The sequence below is a fragment of the Rutilus rutilus genome (genome assembly GCF_951802725.1).
Source record: "Rutilus rutilus genome assembly, chromosome: 9".
Classification (NCBI taxonomy): Eukaryota; Metazoa; Chordata; class Actinopteri; order Cypriniformes; family Leuciscidae; genus Rutilus; species Rutilus rutilus.
In genome coordinates this window covers 10,527,347-10,546,243 of record NC_140223.1, presented here as the reverse complement: position 1 = coordinate 10,546,243, position 18,897 = coordinate 10,527,347, and the positions used below count along the sequence as shown (strand labels likewise).

Genomic DNA, 18,897 nt, shown 5'->3' with positions numbered 1-18,897 from the left:
TTTAAAATCGGAATTTCTCTGAAATAAAAAATCTTTGGAGACTTTTGAGATATTGTAAGTACACAACTTGAGGAAATATATCACACTGTGCAAGTTATTTTCGGAAATTTTATTACAAAATTGTTACATATTGGAGCTTTAACATTTTAAAAATAGCCTTGTTACTCCTACTGTATTTTCCAGTTTATTTTCAGGTGCGACTTATATATCAAAATTAATTCAGATTGAGATGAACCAAGAGAAAACATTACCGTCTACAGCCGCGAGAGGGCGCTCTAGTTGGCAATAATTTTCCAAATAAATGCGACTTATAGCCCAGTGCGACTTATATATGTTTTTTTCCTCTTCATGACGCATTTTTTGACTGATGCGACTTATACTCCAGAGCGACTTATAGTCTGGAAAATACGGTATATCATTTCGGCTTGTTTTCATTCCGGCTTGTCATCGTTAAATAAAAAAATAAAAAAACTATCCAATGAGAAGTATAAATATATACCATTCTGACACCCTATTGGTTTGTACGCGAGACTGTAAAATCAGTCATCATGACATTAGCCTACTAAACACACAAGCCCATGCAGATTCAGCTGACGTTGGTGTTGACGTCACCGACGAGCATACACTTTTAGCCAATCAGCGATCAGCAGGTAGACGCGATTTAGCGCGATAAGTTGTAGCTGTATATTTAAGTGATCACTAATGCCAAAGTGACATACTAGGCCTACAGTAAGTTGTATCTACATTAAAGAGTGAGATAGTGAGCAACTCTAAAAACGTACACGTGATGGGAGATTACTCGATGGTGAATATAACTCTGAGAGGAGAGCACAGATGAGTGACTTGAATTGAAATCGAATATGGGACGACTCCTGTCCATGGTCGTGCACACTAGCCTAACCAGACATCTAACTTTTACACCGTCCAGACTGCATACACTCTACTTGTCCCTGACAGCTGCTGAAAAAAGTTTGAATCAACGATGAATCAGTTTTGACTGCTAAATTCTGCGTTATGTTCTGCAATGTATAGGGTTAAAGTCATTGGTTCATTTCTTGATTGCCGTTTTGACAGTGTCCACCTGGACAGTGTTCATATTTGCTAATTCTCCTTAATTATTGCCCTGTTTTTATGTTTTCCTTGATAATATTTTATCATCGTTATTTTGTTTTAAGGAGATAAAAATGGTGCTTATCAACCAGTAAAATTTTGGGCGTTTTTTTCTTGGAGTGGGCGGGTTTTGGTGAGCTTTTGGCTGGAAATCACTGTCCCAATCTGGCAACACTGTGCACCACTACAATACTTATAGGCAACTTTCCGCTCTATGAAACACATGTTAATGCTCAGTAGTACACATGTATGGTTCTTTAATGTATTTGCATTGTACTAAAATGTGTTCATTTTCAATGGGCATATATATGCAGCTGAAACAGGTAGCCTAGCGCATCCCAAATTGTTCAACATTAACATTTTAATATAACATTATAGTCATTATGGCCTTTAGAAAAATGTTTTTTTGAGGAAGTGGGTATAGTGCACTATAGGCCCCTGTGGGCCTAAGCTTTTGTCATTAATGGCATTTTTTTTCCTTACATTACTTTTATACTTTTAAGTAGTTTTGAAACCAGTACTTTTACACTTTTACTTGAGTAAAAAGCTTGAGTAAAAAGCTTGAGTTGATACTTTTTAAACCCTACTATTTATACTTCTACTTGAGTCATGAATGCGAATACTTTTGACACCTCTGATGCTATTCCAGAACCAACAACCACACATCATGCGACTGCATGACTCAAACCACAACCTTCTTGTGACAATTAAACGACTAAAAGCAAAGTGGATAATTATTATTATATCGTTAGAGTTGATATTGCACTGTTATGACAGCTAATAGACTTTTGACATTTTTATACTACTTCGTAGAATTATCAGTTGATTTCACATTTTTGTTCCAACCTAACATTTATTTATTTATTTATTTTTACAAAGAATTACATTGTTAGAATCGTAACATCTTTTAACATCGACTACACTATCTACTGTTTTACGAACAGATGCAGAAAGAGAGTTCATGTATGAGCAGTAACATTCTTGATGCACCATTTAGACAGGCTCATCAGGATGTGTTTGCCTTGTGCAAGCAGCATTTGTGTTCAGTGTTGCAATGTGTTGCAGGGCCTTGCAGTCTGTTTGACACTCAGTTTAGTATGTGTGAATGATATGAATACATCGCTGTGAGACCACAGGATGAGACATAGCCTACACTGCAAGTATTCAGTCACACTCAACTTCTTCTTCAGAAATTTAACTGAATTAAAAAACAAAATATCTTTGGGTGTCATGTAAAATATCATTTACATGACACCATGTTCTACTGAATGCGTGAATATTGTCTCTGTGTAAAATACAAAAAGGCACATTTGTATTCACATTGCAAGAGTAGCAGAACAGGTGTTCAAGAATGATACTTTAAAGATTTATTATGCCACAGTTTGATCATTGACAGAAGCATTTTCAAGAAAAGTAAAATTACTTTATTTTTTTTTATTATTTTTTTGGCAGACAGAAAGCGTTCACAATTTGATTTTCCACTCATTTCTGACATTTCATCACATCACTGGTACAGACCCGGTCTCATTAATCTTTAGAAATTCTTCTCGCATATTCTTTGTGATGTCCTTATGCCAGATCTTTTGGAAGACAAATGCATTATTTCCATCTTTATTTTTATTTATCCAGTTTGAAAGGCCCTCTAAAATGTTGTCTTTGCTCTGAATGCATGTTTTCACACAAGGTGAGTTTTACGAATAGAAAACTACACAGGTATTCTGATCTGCCTTTGCTAGAAGTCTGTCCATGGGAGAATTACCTAGAGGATAGAGCAGAACACGCTCAGAAATCTCCTCTGGTTTTTTATTTATATCTGGCCATTTTATTTATATTGTAGCAATGACATTGCCTGATGATGTGCATTTCTCTCCTTTATTGAGCTTATCTTTTACATGTTTTGCATCTTGCTTACTGAACACAGTCTGGATATCAGATCCTTCATCTGTACACTGATCCACTGGTAAATTGATCGCTATTGCGCAATGAGCATCAGTTTGCTGCTTGGTCTTCGGCTGGACACTGGAAGACATAAAATAACACAAGGTTATCATAATTCTCAAGAAACATTGTATTTGCTTTGTTCCTTGTGCATTTTGATATTCAAACTTAATTAAAAATTTACATGCACTTTACTAATTCGAAACTGCATAAATTGATTCATTTGACTGTAAACTGCATGTACAAATGGACCTACTTGTCATACAAATACTGTGTCATTTTAGCCAGGACAGCAGTGTTCACATCGCCCTGAACGCCTTGAACACACAGATGAAGCAGGCAGAGGAAGATGAGACCTCTCAGTCGTACCATAGGTGTCTAAAGTGAAAACATCACTCATTTCAGCACAAAACTTGAGTTAAATTCATGCAGGAGCCCATCTAAAGAACCAGAGTGTTTAAAAGAAAAGAAAGTTCATTTATTGACGTGAAACTTGCCATTGTGACTGATGAATTATGAGGAAGAAGATTATTATATTTTACAGTTTTTTCCGATTGCTAAACGACAGTGAGCACAACTGGAGCTACATGTGCAAAACTCTAACTACAGTCTGCACTACCAACAGTCACCTGAGCTAAACAGTTCACATCACCTGCAAAACTCACTCCAAGCAACAACTCTTAACACATGGCTCAACACAGGCTCAGTGCAGCCAAACACTATGCACAACCCTCACTGAGATAACACACACTGTCACTCAGAACACACTGAGAGGAAAAACACTAGCATCAAACACCAATACAGAAAATACAAACTTTTCATCTTTACAGTTTGAACAATTTCAGTGACTTCATACAAACTAATAATTTCTTCAAATAAAAGAGTGACATTCTTTCAGATGATTTATTTAAATTTTTAGAACATAACAATTCTTTAAGGTAAATGAAAATTAGCAGTTTGCTTCAATAGTTTGTAGTAATTTACGGAATTACAGTAATGAGAAAAAAAAGGTAGAAACTAAAAGTACATACACTGTAAAAATTAAACCGTGATTTTTACGGTAAAAAACCGGCAGCTGTGGTTGCCAGAACTTTACCGTCAAAAATACGGTAGCAACGTTATTGGTTTTATAGACTTAACTTAAAATTTACAGTAATAAACCGTATTTTATTATCTGATATAATGTGAATTTACCATCCTATTGAACTATTAATATCTGTTTTGTACCATTGTAATACACTGATAACCACCAATCACAGCAGTGATGAGAGTCACATGATCAATCAAAGCTCATCACAAGCAGCTCTTCCACAAGAAAGTTAATACTAATTTATAAAAGCTGCATAGTGTCATTCACACAAACATTAAACACCATCATGGTAACACATGAAATTAAAAAAATGCAATAAACATTAATTTAACAACATTAAATGTAACATAAAACCCAAATGTACATAACTGATTAGAAAAAATGAAAAAAAAAAACTATGAAGAAACAGTTATTTCAACAAAAATACATCAAATGTGAAGTGTGACAGGGAATTGTAGGAATGCCAATTTACGTTTTTTCACTGTAAATTATACAATGAGTTGTTCTTTTTCACTTTCAAAAACTGTAAATTTAACGGTATTTTACAGCAAAATTACATTAAATGTACCGTTAGATCTATCACAGTTATTTACCGTATATAGTACGGAAACTTTCTGTTAACCAATTAACAGTTTTTCACTGTAGCATTTTTACAGTCTTTTACCGTTAAAATTACGATCATTTTTTATACTGTAATTCGAACAAATACAGTTTTTTTCAATTGCTAACATCCTTTTGTCCAATCTGTAATCACATTTTCAAAACTCTAAACACAATTGGCACAACATCGGTCTGTTGTGGCCATACCATTAACAAAATTCATGTTGTTTTCACACAAAATGCAGTCAATTAACACGTTTCTAGAATGCCTACATTTTCTTTACATATAAGCATACCCAATACCAAAATCATGGATCTTTATAGTGTTTTTTACAAATGCTTAAACGCAGCATGACAGAAATGAAGACCTATTGTTCCAAACCATAGATACAGTATAAAGCCTCTACTTCTGCAACAATATCAGCTCAAAAGTATTGAAACAAATATTTAAAAAATATATTCATACAGCTGATAAGCATTTTTAAATTACTGATAATTAGAGTAAGCAATAGCTGATTCCAATCTCAATCAGAGACATAGCCAGGTGTTGAAGACTTTCCATTACATGGACATGCACAATAAAAAGGCAGTCTTTGGATTGGTTTTGTTCAAAGCAAAACATCAACACAGAGAAGCAAAAAAGAAAGAAAATGTCTGCACGAGGGAGAGGACTAGTTAGACGAAGGAGAGGACTAGATGGTCGAGGGAGAGGACAAGATGGACCAGGGAGAGGACAAGATGGACCAGGGAGAGGGCAAGATGGACCAGGGAGAGGGCAAGATGGACCAGGGAGAGGACTAGTTGGACCAGGACAAGGGAGAAGGAGAGGTAGGGGAAGAGGAGTAAGAATGCATGGTGCTGTTCAAAGGAGAGTAAGAGCTGTTGTCACGGATGAAATCAGAGCAACAATCATAGACCATGTGATAAACCATGGTCTATCATTGAGAGAGGCTGGTGAAAGAGTCCAGCCTAATCTCAGACGGTCAACCGTTGCTTCCATTATCCAGATTTTTCAACAAACCAACAGGTAAGTCATGCATTTCATGAGGGCTATCAATGCAGTTGCTATTTACTGTATTACAGTAACTGCTGGCCACCAGAAGTTACAAATACAAATGTTGCATTTTTGTTCTTCTAAAGGACACAACGACTTCCTCGCTCTGGGGGAAGAAGAAAGCTTCTCAGTGAAGACCAAGAACATGCCATTGTAGGATGGGTCATTGCTGACAATGCAATAAAACTGAGAGAAATTCAGACCAGAATTGTAGAGGACAACCTGGTATTTCTGAAACGTGGAAAGCATCAGCCTGGCTATCATTGCTCGGACTCTGACCAAACACAGAATTCGAATGAAACAGTTGTACACGGTTCCCTTTGAGAGAAACAGTGATCGGGTCAAGGAACTCCGGCACCAATACGTCCAGGTATGGTGTCTATACACCATGTCTGATTCTACAGTGACTATTACAGTAAACACTGTTTTTCACTATTCTCTATTGCTACTTTAAAACATTTATGTAAAAATTAGCCGCGTTTCCACTGTCGGGCCAGGGCCGGGCCGTGCTAGTGCGTGCCAGGGCCAGTCGCGTTTCCACTGTCACTTCCGGGGCTTGATCGGGGCTTACTCTGGGCCAACGGCCAGGATTTTTGGCCCGTCGAATACCTTGGGCCAAAGCGGGCCAGCTCGGGCTAGAGGAGTGGTTACCAACAGAGGAGGAGTTTACCGTTGGGAGACGGCAGCGCTGGATGATTCTGTCAGCATTTAAGCACTTAAAAATAAAATAATTTAAATCGCGTTCATGTTTGAATGCCTTCTGTTTGTGATGCAAAAGACTATGCGCGCTAGCCGTTACCATAGTAAACAGCGAACGCTTGAAGAAATCAGACCAATCATAAAGGCTATCACAGTCATGTTTTTATTTTATCTGTCATAGCCTACGTCTCGTCTCTTTAAACCGGACTATCAAAAAATAAAGTAACTTTTTTTTTCGGGAGCTTCCTCTGTTTCTCTGACTGAAAATATCTGTATGGGAGTCGAGAGAGTGCTAAAGCTCCTCAGGTCGTATGGCATATATTTGTAGAAATTATCATTTTTTCTAAATGTGATATATGTCCTGTAACTAAGTTACCAGATAAAGAAACAGACGCGACTGAAAAAGTAAGTGTGTCCTCTTTCTTTTGTGAAATAGACCTAACGGTAATTTATTATGAGTGACTAATGTGCAATTTTTACATAAACTAATTCATTATGATCAATGTATCACTTTTTATTGTAAACCTGTGGTAAAACATCGATGCTTGGGTTTTAAATATTCAAGTAGCTGCTAAACAAACAAACAAAAAAAGCTAGCAAACGGCCGCTTTTATCGTGTTTGTTTTCAACGCTGTTTCCAGTGATTTCTGATTAGTTTTCTGATAAAACTTCCATTTGTTGGTGAAATGATGGGTTAGTGTGACGTTGTCCCAGAGAGGCGTGTTACGGGCGTGTTTTAGTGAGGCGCTGTGGAGCTTCTGGCCCGACAGTGGAAACGCATGCCCGGTGCTATTGGCCCGAGGCTATTAGCCCGGCACGGCCCGTTTAAAGCCCTGGCCCGACAGTGGAAACGCGGCTATTGTGTTTGATTTTTCTTTCAGAGAATTATGGAGTTGGAGGCTAATCAGACACTACATGAATTCATTTATGTAGACGAGGCAGGGTTTAACCTGGCAAAAACACGTAGACGAGGAAGAAATGTGATTGGGAAAAGGGCCACCGTTGATGTGCCGGGTCAGAGAGGAGCAAATATCACAATGTGTGCTGCACTCTCAAGTGCTGGTTTAGTCCTGCAGAAAAGCCAGATTGGTCCCTACAACACCGAGCGACTTCTTTTGTTTTTAGATGACCTCCACCAACAACTGGTGCCAGAAGCAGAACAGGTGGGAGGAAACATGAGGACATTTGTGATTACATGGGACAATGTAGCATTCCACCATTCACATGCAATCACAAACTGGTTTGCAGCACATCCAAGAGTGATTTCCCTTTTTATTCCTCCGTACTCTCCTTTCCTCAACCCCATTGAGGAATTTTTTTCTGCTTGAAGGGGGAAAGTTTATGATCATCGGCCACATGACCAAATGTCCCTCCTGGATGTCATGGATGCTGGCTGCAGAGACATCTCAGTTGAAGACTGTCAGGGATGGATAAGGCATGCCAAGCGTTTCTTTCCAAGGTGTATAGAGAGAGACAACATAAGATGTGATGTAGATGAGAACATGTGGCCAAATGCTGAAGATCGTATAGATTAGAACAGGTCTTTTTTTTTCTGGGCCTTTTTTTTCTGTCATTTTGTTCTATTTTTGCACACTTTAAATCAAAGGCCATGTATGTTTGTCCTTGTTTCGTTTTGATCACTGACAGCAATTTCATATTGCTAATAAAGTCTTTACTGCAGCAATTCTGTCACTTACTGTTTTTTTTTTTCCAGTTGTACATTCTATAAAGTATTGATGACTCCTTCACATTTAGATATTATGTTGTACACATCTAATGCACCATGAATTCTCACTCTCTCACACACACACACAGTCATTGACAGTCATTACGCTATGATTGACTATGTGTTCATGTTGGATAGAAAACGAGTGCTAAAGTTTTGACCGAATGATTCGATTTTGAAATGAGTTTGCAGTGTTTTGACAGAGTTAGTGTATATTGAAAAAGTTTTTTAGCGTTTTGAAATGTAGAGTTTTTATTTATTTAACAAACTGTGGTTTTGGTCAGAAAATTAACTATTTGGCTAATTGTGTGATGTAGGTGTGTTGCTGTGTTAAGAGTTTAGAAAAAGTATTTTAAGAATTGGCAAATGCTTCTTAGCAATTGAAAAAAAACTGTAATTGAGGGGCTAATCCTGCCTCTCTCTAGCATCAGGCCACAGGTTTTCATCAGCATCAGTTCCCATCAAAACCCATCTTCCTTGTTCCATTTCCAAAATTAGTCTTTCTGAGCTCTACCTATATATATATATATATATATACACTGCTCAAAAAAATTAAGGGAACACTTAAACAACACAATGTAACTCCAAGTCAATCACACTTCTGTGAAATCAAACTGTCCACTTAGGAAGCAACACTGATTGACAATCAATTTCACATGCTGTTGTGTGAATGGAATAGACGACCGGTGGAAATTATAGGCAATTAGCAAGACACCCCCAATAGAGGAGTGGTTCTGCAGGTGGTGACCACAGACCACTTCTCAGTTCCTATGCTTTCTGGCTGATGTTTTGGTCACTTTTGAATGCTGGCGGTGCTTTCACTCTAGTGGTAGCATGAGATGGAGTCTACAACCCACACAAGTGGCTCAGGTAGTGCAGCTCATCCAGAATGGCACATCAATGCGAGCTGTGGCAAGAAGGTTTGCTGTGTCTGTCAGGATAGTGTCCAGAGCATGGAGGCGCTACCAGGAGACAGGCCAGTACATCAGGAGACGTGGAGGAAGCCGTAGGAGGGCAACAACCCAGCAGCAGGACCGCTACCTCCGCCTTTGTGCAAGGAGGAGCAGGAGGAACACTGCCAGAGCCCTGCAAAATGACCTCCAGTAGGCCACAAATGTGCATGTGTCTGCTCAAACGGTCAGAAACAGACTCCATGAGGGTGGTATGAGGGCCCGACGTCCACAGGTGGGGGTTGTGCTTACAGCCCAACACCGTGCAGGACGTTCGGCATTTGCCAGAGAACACCAAGATTGGCAAATTCGCCACTGGCACCCTGTGCTCTTCACAGATGAAAGCAGGTTCACACTGAGCACATGTGACAGACGTGACAGAGTCTGGAGACGCCATGGACAACGTTCTGCTGCCTGCTTTCATCTGTGAAGAGCACAGGGCGCCAGTGGCGAATTTGCCAATCTTGGTGTTCTCTGGCAAATGCCAAACGTCCTGCACGGTGTTGGGCTGTAAGCACAACCCCCACCTGTGGACGTCGGGCCCTCATACCACCCTCATGGAGACTGTTTCTGACCGTTTGAGCAGACACATGTACATTTGTGGCCTACTGGAGGTCATTTTGCAGGGCTCTGGCAGTGTTCCTCCTGCTCCTCCTTGCACAAAGGCGGAGGTAGCGGTCCTGCTGCTGGGTTGTTGCCCTCCTACGGCTTCCTCCACGTCTCCTGATGTACTGGCCTGTCTCCTGGTAGCGCCTCCATGCTCTGGACACTATCCTGACAAACACAGCAAACCATCTTGCCACAGCTCGCATTGATGTGCCATTCTGGATGAGCTGCACTACCTGAGCCATTTGTGTGGGTTGTAGACTCCATCTCATGCTACCACTAGAGTGAAAGCACCGCCAGCATTCAAAAGTGACCAAAACATCAGCCAGAAAGCATAGGAACTGAGAAGTGGTCTGTGGTCACCACCTGCAGAACCACGCCTTTATTGGGGGTGTCTTGCTAATTGCCTATAATTTCCACCGGTCGTCTATTCCATTCGCACAACAGCATGTGAAATTGATTGTCAATCAGTGTTGCTTCCTAAGTGGACAGTTTAATTTCACAGAAGTGTGATTGACTTGGAGTTACATTGTGTTGTTTAAGTGTTCCCTTAATTTTTTTGAGCAGTGTATATATATATATATATATATATATGTGTGTGTGTGTGTTCACTAACAAGTCTAAAACAAGACACCTGCTTAGCCTTTCAGCTGAAATTGCAATCAGCAGTGTTTGAAAGGCACAAGGCTGAAATCTATTCTGTTTTGAATGTGTGGTTCACAGTTTTGACAGCAGTGTGTTAGCATTTGAACAAAGTGCTGTAAATCCACAGTGTTGTGCAGGTTGTGGTTAAAGTCTTGGGATAAGTGTGTAGAGTTTTGAAAACTGTGTTCAAGCAATGAAAAACGAACTAGAGTTTGGTCCACATGAACTGCTGCTGTGCAGACTGTAGTTTGAGTTTTGCACATGTGACTCCAGTTGTGCCCACTGTCGTTTAGCAATGGAAAAAAACTGTAAGAGCTGCAGTGCAGTTGTTTCTTTCCTGAAAGTGCTTATGAGCAAATAAGGCATATATTGGGACCCAACTGTAAGTTTATAATTCACAAATTCTATTAGTGTTTAACTATTAGTGCATGGGTGGGATTGTGTGGTTCACACTTGTTTAATTGATTTCCTTTCTGAAGCAGTTCATTGAGCAAGAGTCTAACTGTTGATCCTGAACCCTGGGCTACCTTCCTCAACAACATTTACAAGACCAATGGAAACCACATAATTACGCACTTGCACTGCGGTCTTTGGCAGTGCTTAAGCTTCTCCTTATGTGAGTAATTCACCACATACTCAAATGTCAAACTGGCAAAACCACAAACATACGGTTTAGTATTTGCACTAAATTTTGGCTATTTCAGCTAAATCAGGAAAAAAATTCTCTTCTAATTTTGATTAGACCCCATGATTTACTCACCCTCAAGCCAGTATATGACTTTCTTCTTTCAGACGAAAACAATCAGAGTTATATTAACCCTTGTGTGGTGTTCATATTTTTGTTATGAATACAGTTTTTCTCGATTGCTTAAACACATTTCTTGAAACCATGCCTCGTATTCTCAAAACTGTAAACACAAATCCATAACGTCTCACCCAATTAAGGAATAAAACGTGCCAATGTATTCACTGGTTGTGTATTTTGTGTTGTTCATGTGAAAATGTTTGTGAGGGGTGGGGGGGGGGGAGGAACAAAAGCAACATAACTTACCAGTTTTGGAAATGTTGTTTTGAATTTATTGCACCAGTGTGTTCGACTATGTTGTAGTAGTGTGTGTGTGTGTGTGTGTGTGTGTGTGTGTGTGTGTGTGTGTGTGTGTGATTTTGAGGGCTTGTGTGTGATATCTGAGGGCAAAGTTTGGTTGTTCAGCAAGAGTTAATGGGTTTGAGTGTTAGAGCTTTTGACCTGAAAATAGGATGTTTGGGGAATTGGGTGAGACGTTATTGATTTGTGTTAACTGTTTTGAGAAGACGAGGCATAGTTTCAAGAAATGTGTTCAAGCAATTGAGAAACTGTATTACAGTAGTATAATGCAACAATTGGTACATGTATGTGTTGTAACAGCACAGTGTACTGCAATCAAAAGTTACAGTAGAGAGCAGTCTGAAATACATCTACTGTACCTGTTTTTCTCACGGAAGGTTCTTATGATCGAGGCGACGGTGAAGCGACTCAAGTTTGGCTGTACAATTGCCCAGCCTCCCTCATAGTCATACTATGGACAAAGACATGGGCAACTAGAGTGGCAATGCTGGTCTCTTTGGCCTTGCCCTTCACCTTTCTCATCCTCTTCCTTCCCCTCTTCCTCCACTCCCTACTGCTCTTCCTCCTCCACTCCAGTGTCCTCAACCTCTTCCTTCATGTCTTTCTGGATCCATTGTTCCAAAACCCACTGAACTGACTCTGGACCTTTTGTCTATCTATTGAAGGTTCTGATTGGTGTGTGATCAATTTTGACTCTTAGTGTTTCCACCTGGGTAATTGTGTGCTAACTGAGCTGAAGCTGTGCTGACTTCAGTGAACAATATTGAATGCTAGTGCTTTCTAAATGACAACATGGTCTAGCAATGAGAAATTAAGGCATTTGTGTGTAGAGTTTTCAACAAATCTGACTTATCAAAACAGGGAATAGTGTTTATAGTTTAGGGAAATGGGTGTGCTTTTTGATAAATGGCATTATAGTTTTTAATTTTTTGTTCAAAAGCCTGGTTATAGTGTTTAAGCAATCAAGAAAATCTGTAATAGGCTACTTGTTGCTGGTAAACATTCTACACCAGGGATGGGCAACTTCGGTCCTGGAGGGCCAATGTCCTACAGAGTTTAGCTTCAACCCTAATCAAACACACCTGAACAAGCTAATCGAGGTCCTCAGGATTAATAGAAAGTTACAGGCAGGTTTTTTTTTTCAGGGTTGGAGCTAAACTCTGTAGGACAGTGGCTCTTCAGGACCGAAGTTGCCCATCCCTGTTCTACACTTTAAAAAGTTTGCCAACTCAAACAAGTTAAAAGCCTAAATTATACAGCAAACTTTTTTTAAGTAAATAAGGATGTTGTCAGATGTTTCTCTTTTGATGACTTACATGAAGCAATCCTGTAAACACCACCACGGAATATCCACCCACCGATCATCGTCATATGAGGTGAGCCCTCGTTTGCTGCCAGTCAAATATCACCAGATCAACTTCCATTACGTGAGAAAGAGAAACAAAATGCATGACTATTAGCTTGAATGTAGAGAGTATCCAAGTAATGTAGAAGTAACTATCCAGTAGGGGTCGCCAATTGACCAACAATATGACAAAACAAACTCACCAAGTAGTTTCTTCTTTTACATGAGACACATGAAGATTATTTGTCACAAGATATGACAGCAGGCAGTGAAACTTGCTGACTGTGAATTGTATTTTCTACATTGTGCTATGAGTATCATTCACTAAAAGCAACTAAATATACAGTTTTTCTCAAATGCTAAAACACAAAAGCCAATCCTCTAAACCAAATGACCAGTTGTCTAAACACATTTACTAAATCTAGCCATCATTTTCCAATATCATAAACACATTTCACATGAAGACACAATTCACAAAACACAATCCTCCATTCTCATAAATCTTAACACATTTTTCCTTGCTAAAACACAAGTTGCAAAATAACTCTGCTCATATTCTCAAATGAAAGCTCATGTGATGCAAAATGCTTGCCACAGTCAGCAATATTTGAACACAATGAACACACCTGACGTCATTCATTACACACAACGACTCAAAATTGAAGACACTTGTTGCTAATGCTGTGACCACATGTATAAAAGCAAGTTCAGAGTGCACAGTTTGCTGAAGATTCCAAACAAACACAATGGATGAAGGCAGAGTCAGGGGAAGAGGAATTCGAGTCAGAGGAGGGAGAAGAGCTGGCCATGGAAGAAGAGGAGCAGGCCAACAAGGAAGAGGAGGAGGCCAACAAGGGAGAGGTGAAGGTCCAGGAGGGAGAGCAAGACAACCTCACACCATCATTACGGACGAGATGCGAGCAACAGTCATTGACCATGTCATTGTCCATGGCATGGCAATGGCTGAAGCAGGACTAAGAGTCCGTCCAAACCTGAGTAGGTTCACCATGGCCACCATTATCAGGGCATTCAGACAACACAACAGGTATTGTACTCTATTGCTTTCTTTGTCACAATACAATTTTACAAGCCTGTGAAAGTAGTCTATTGGTTTCAAATCAGTTGTTACTGTATTGTAAAACATGTCAATTGACAACACATGTTTCTTTCTTTAGAGTTGAAAGAATGCCACATAGAGGTGGGAGGGTAGCCATATTTACAGCGGCACAAGAAACCCTCATTGTGGATATGGTTCGTGAGAACAACCTCATCAGACTCCGGGAGATCAGAGACAAAGTCATTGCCGATAATGTCAACTTTGAGAGCATTGATGTCAGCTTGGCCACAATAGACCGAGTTCTCCGGCGCCAAAAGATGCGGATGAAACGGGTCTATAGGGTTCCCTTTGAGCGCAACTCTGCGCGACACAAAGACCTACGTTACGAGTATGTGCAAGTAAGTATACATCCATGTTCACAGGACAGTTAGTGGACATACTGTGTTGCTCAGTGGCCTACATTACTTCTGGACAATACTGTGCTACCTGATTGACTGTTGTTCTGAACACCTGTGCACTTTCACATTTTCACAGAGGATATTACAGTTGGACGCGATGGCCAGACCTCATGAGTACCTCTTCCTGCATGAGGCTGGCTTCAACCTGCAGAAACGAAGGCAAAGAGGCCGTAACATCATTGGCCAAAGAGCCATCACTGAGGTTCCTGGCCAACGGGGGGGTAATATTACTCTTTGTGCGGCCATGGGTTCAGAGGGGCTTGTCCTCCGGCATGCTGTCCTTGGGTCTTACAACACCTAACGTCTCCTCACCTTCCTAGAGGAGCTAAAAGACATCCTCCTGGACCGCCAACAACACCATCCTGGGCCCGCACATCACATTTATGTGATCATTTGGGACAATGTACGCTTCCAAAGAACAAACCAAATCAGAGAGTGGTTCACCACCAACAGTAACCACTTTTTAAACGTCTGTCTGCCACCCTAATCCCCTTTCCTGAACCCTATAGAGGAGTTCTTCTCATCGTGGAGATGGAAGATTTATGACAGACAACCATACACTAGAGAGAACCTCCTAAGGGCAATGGAGCTGGCCTGTGTTGACATCCCAGTGGAGGCCTTCCAAGGATGGATTCGCCATTCCAGGGTGTTTTTCCCGCGGTGCCTGGCAAGAGACAATATAGCCTGCGATGTGGATGAGGTGATGTGGCCCGATGCAGCTCAGCGACATGATGCCGCACAGTGATTGTGGTGTGAATAAAGTAAATAAAAAAACTTCACACCCTGATCATGTTTTCAAGAGTACTGTTGTGTGCAATAGATTCTAGTTTTTGCATTGAGTTGTGTTACAGTAGTGTACATGCAGAATTGACTATAGATTTATACTCTTCATATGAAACTCACAAATCTAAATGCCTAATCCTCTGCAGAGATCTAAGAAGATCCATTACTGTAAAGTTTCTAAAGATATGCATTGGCAGTTATGAAACAAAGAACCTTCTCACAAATTTAGCATTGTGTTTTCAATTGTTTTGCTGTAGTGTTTAATGATGTGTATAGTGTTTACATTTTTGAAAGCTTCGAGCTGCTCTTTTGGTGTGAAAGTTTGAGTTTTGAAGTGAGAAGGTGTGGTTGTGTTTATGTAGCTTTAGAAAAGGGTGTTGTGTTTAGACATTGGGGAACATGGAGGAAACGTTTGTGAAATGTGTTTTAGCATTTGAGAAAAACTTAATTACGCGTTAAATTCAGGTAGGTTACAGAGTCACAGCGACTCAGTGCCAAAGAAAAGCGCTGAAACGGAGATAAAGGGGAACCCGGCTTTTTTTTTTTTTTTTTGCTTATTTTAACTGGCCCATCCAGTTTTCTGGAGGCCCACCTACAATCAAAATCCTGGCGCCGCTAGTGATTTTAATAATTCATGTTAAAAATTCTAAAATATTATTGAAATAGTAGCCTATACTGTTTAAAATATTGACTTATCAATAATAATAATAGTTATTATTATTATTATTATATAAATGTATTATATATTATTATTATATTTATTCTACAAGAACATGCCTATAATAAACCTGATGCTGACTGCACTTAACGAAATATAATTTCAAATTTTGCTGTGTGGCTTGTGCAAACAGCATTTGTAAAAAAAAAAAAAAAAAAAAACCCTTTATTATCTGTTTGACACATCAGTGATCTGTCAGTTTTTTTCAGTCCTTACAGTCGTGTAGAGTCAAGGTCATAACGGAACCTCTGGTCCCATAATTATGTATTTATGTGCCATCTATGTAGCATTAGCATGCCACAGCTTAAAAGTATAAGATAATGGAAGGATATCATCCATATGACTGTAAAACGTGTACTTATAGAGTGTGTTTAAAAGAGATGATACTTTGAACCAGAAATGATGCTCAAATGTATTTTATTTGCTCCAGCATTAAGCAGACATGCTGACATTAGTTTACTCTAACAATAATCGCCAGCTAATCAAGCACACGCAATATCACAATTTATGCATTTCACAGATTGTAGAATTTATTTGCCAATTTTAATGTTTACTGCAATTGCTGTAAAACAGAAAAAATCCTCAGCTAAATAAAAATGTATATGTGTGAGGAAAGCAACTATCAAGTATAAGCATTACTTACAGGCGGTTACATTCAGCTTGGTTTCTCTCACACTGATAATATGGCAAATTAGGGGCTATAACATTCAGTCTGTTTATCACCGCACTCCTGTCATCAGATCCTTCTTCCCATGCAAAGATTCTTTGGAATGCAAAGGCTTTAATTCCCTTATATCTTTGTAAACGTGTAAGACTGGTTTGTATATTTTCTCGATGATCTGATTTGAGGCATTTTGACAAACAGGGTGAATTAACAGTGAAATAAACTACACATTGATCTTCACCACGAGTACGCCTATTCACAAGGTTCTTCAGAGGTTCCATCAAGCGAAACTCTGAATGTTGTCGTGAATCTTTATCAGGTCTTGCAGCAATGAGGTTATTACTCTGATAAACCACATTGTTCTGAAGTGTTTGTCTCACTTCATCCAGTAAGTTCTGATCTGGATAGCCAGAAGCTTCAAGACATGTCTCGTTCTCGACTCTGAACACAACAGCGTATTGTCCCATGTTACCCAACCTAGAAATGAAAGCAGTGTAAATGTAATGTTGTGTGTTAAAAATGACAAATATTAATAGAAGTATTGTATTTATTAGCATTATGTATTATTATTATAAATATATGTAAAGTTCAATGTTAAAATTATAACATGATGATGTAATTATAAAAGACAAATACTTCTGATTAATAACTTATAACAACCTCTGTTGTACGAAATCCACTACTTTTTAGTTTTTTCTTTATAATATTTCTTGTCATTTCTTGATATATATTTGGTTGTATATATGTATTTTTTTTTCTCTTTTTTATTTATTTGTAAATTGTACTAATATGTTCAATCAAAGTCACTTACTTATTCTGAAATCTCTGCACAATACCCTGGAGGATTGCTCGATTCACATCCTGACCGACTGCACAAGTGCTGAAGTGAAGCAGGCAGAGCAGGAGGATCCTCAGTGGCACAGCGAAAACCTCAAGCAAACACACAAATGCAAACACTTATACAAAAAAAGTGCATATACATTTAAAACAGCATTCTGTTTGTTGGAATTGTCCTTCACATCTTATGGCCACTTTTTCTGAATATTTTTGGTAAAAATTATGAGTTTTCAAAAAAAAAACTTGAGCAAATGTGCCACTAACAATTCTTAAGTGATAAAGAAGTATGATCATGACTTACCATGTTATCTGTTGCTCAGATCAGAAGGTTCAGAGATGTTGTGTGAGTCTGCAGTGAAGCAGGAGTGATGAGGAAGAGGAAGAAGATGCTTTTTATTCTGACACTCGACCAGCCCTCTTCTTCAACACCATGAAAAGACCAATTAAAACGGTTCACACTTGCAGCACTGACTCCTTTAATGATGTCACTGAGCATCTTTGTGTGTTTCGCCATGTACGGTGTGTTGGACTTCCTCAAAATGGTCAATAAGAAATAAAACAATTAATAATTCCTCCAACAACTCTAAAAACTGTCATGGGTTTCTCCAATAAAGCTATCAAGGAATTTAAGGCAGACAGTTGCCTTGGGCCCCAAATAATGTGCAGAAACATAAATATGAAAATGAATTATGATCTTACATTGTTAATTTAATAATTAACAATGTTAAGTAATTGTAGGCCTAATTGCAGTTGTCACGCATACAATATCTTTTTTTTTTTTTTTTTACTCCCTCAGCCATTGCATTAGAAACATAGAGTTATATTTAAAACTATCCTTGCTCTTCTAAGCTTTATAATGGGAGTGAATGGAGGGTGAGATTTTGAAGGCCAAAGAAAAAGCACCCATACATCATAAAAGTAATCTAAACATCTCCAGGGGTTAATAAAGGCCTTCGGAAGCAAAGCGAAGCGTTTGTGTAAGAAAAAAAAGAAGTGTTCTGCGTTTTCTGTGTTCGTCAATACGTCATGCCGTCTGCCGGAAGCTAGTTATTATCTGATAAAGTTTTAAATATGGATATGTTTCTTACAAAAACCCATCGCTTTGCTTCAGAAGGCATTTTATCAAAATCTCGCCCCCCCATTCACTCCCATTATAAAGCTTGGAAGAATCAGGATATTTTTAAATGTAACTCTGATTGTGTTTGTCTGAAAGAAGGATGGCTTGAGGGTGAGTAAATCATGGTATAATTTAAATTTTTGGTTGAACTATTCCTTTAGTTATTTTATTTTTTTTGTAATTAACTGCCAAGGAAATATAAAACAAAATATAGCATTGTATGTTATGTCTATTTTGTACTTAGCTTGGGTTCTTTTACAGTCTCAGTTCTAATAATCTCCTGTTTGACTAACATTCAATCAGTGTGTACACCTGTGACGCCTCTACCTCCAGTGTGAGGATGACGGCTGGATTGGCATTTTTTGTATATCGTGGACTTTAGCTGGTACGATGTC

General features: G+C 39.0%; 2 long non-coding RNA genes across 2 annotated transcripts; both read right to left on the bottom strand.

Moving 5' to 3' along the window:
* Positions 1–2,987: 2,987 nt before the first annotated feature.
* Positions 2,988–12,947, bottom strand: LOC311297543. The gene is made up of 3 exons (XR_014628829.1): positions 12,840–12,947; positions 3,305–3,426; positions 2,988–3,129 (listed from the first exon to the last, which is right to left on the bottom strand). It is a non-coding gene; the product is annotated as an uncharacterized lncRNA (long non-coding RNA).
* A 3,339-nt stretch (positions 12,948–16,286) lies between these two features.
* Positions 16,287–17,793, bottom strand: LOC311297325. The gene is made up of 3 exons (XR_014628805.1): positions 17,687–17,793; positions 17,360–17,478; positions 16,287–17,025 (listed from the first exon to the last, which is right to left on the bottom strand). It is a non-coding gene; the product is annotated as an uncharacterized lncRNA (long non-coding RNA).
* Positions 17,794–18,897: the final 1,104 nt, after the last annotated feature.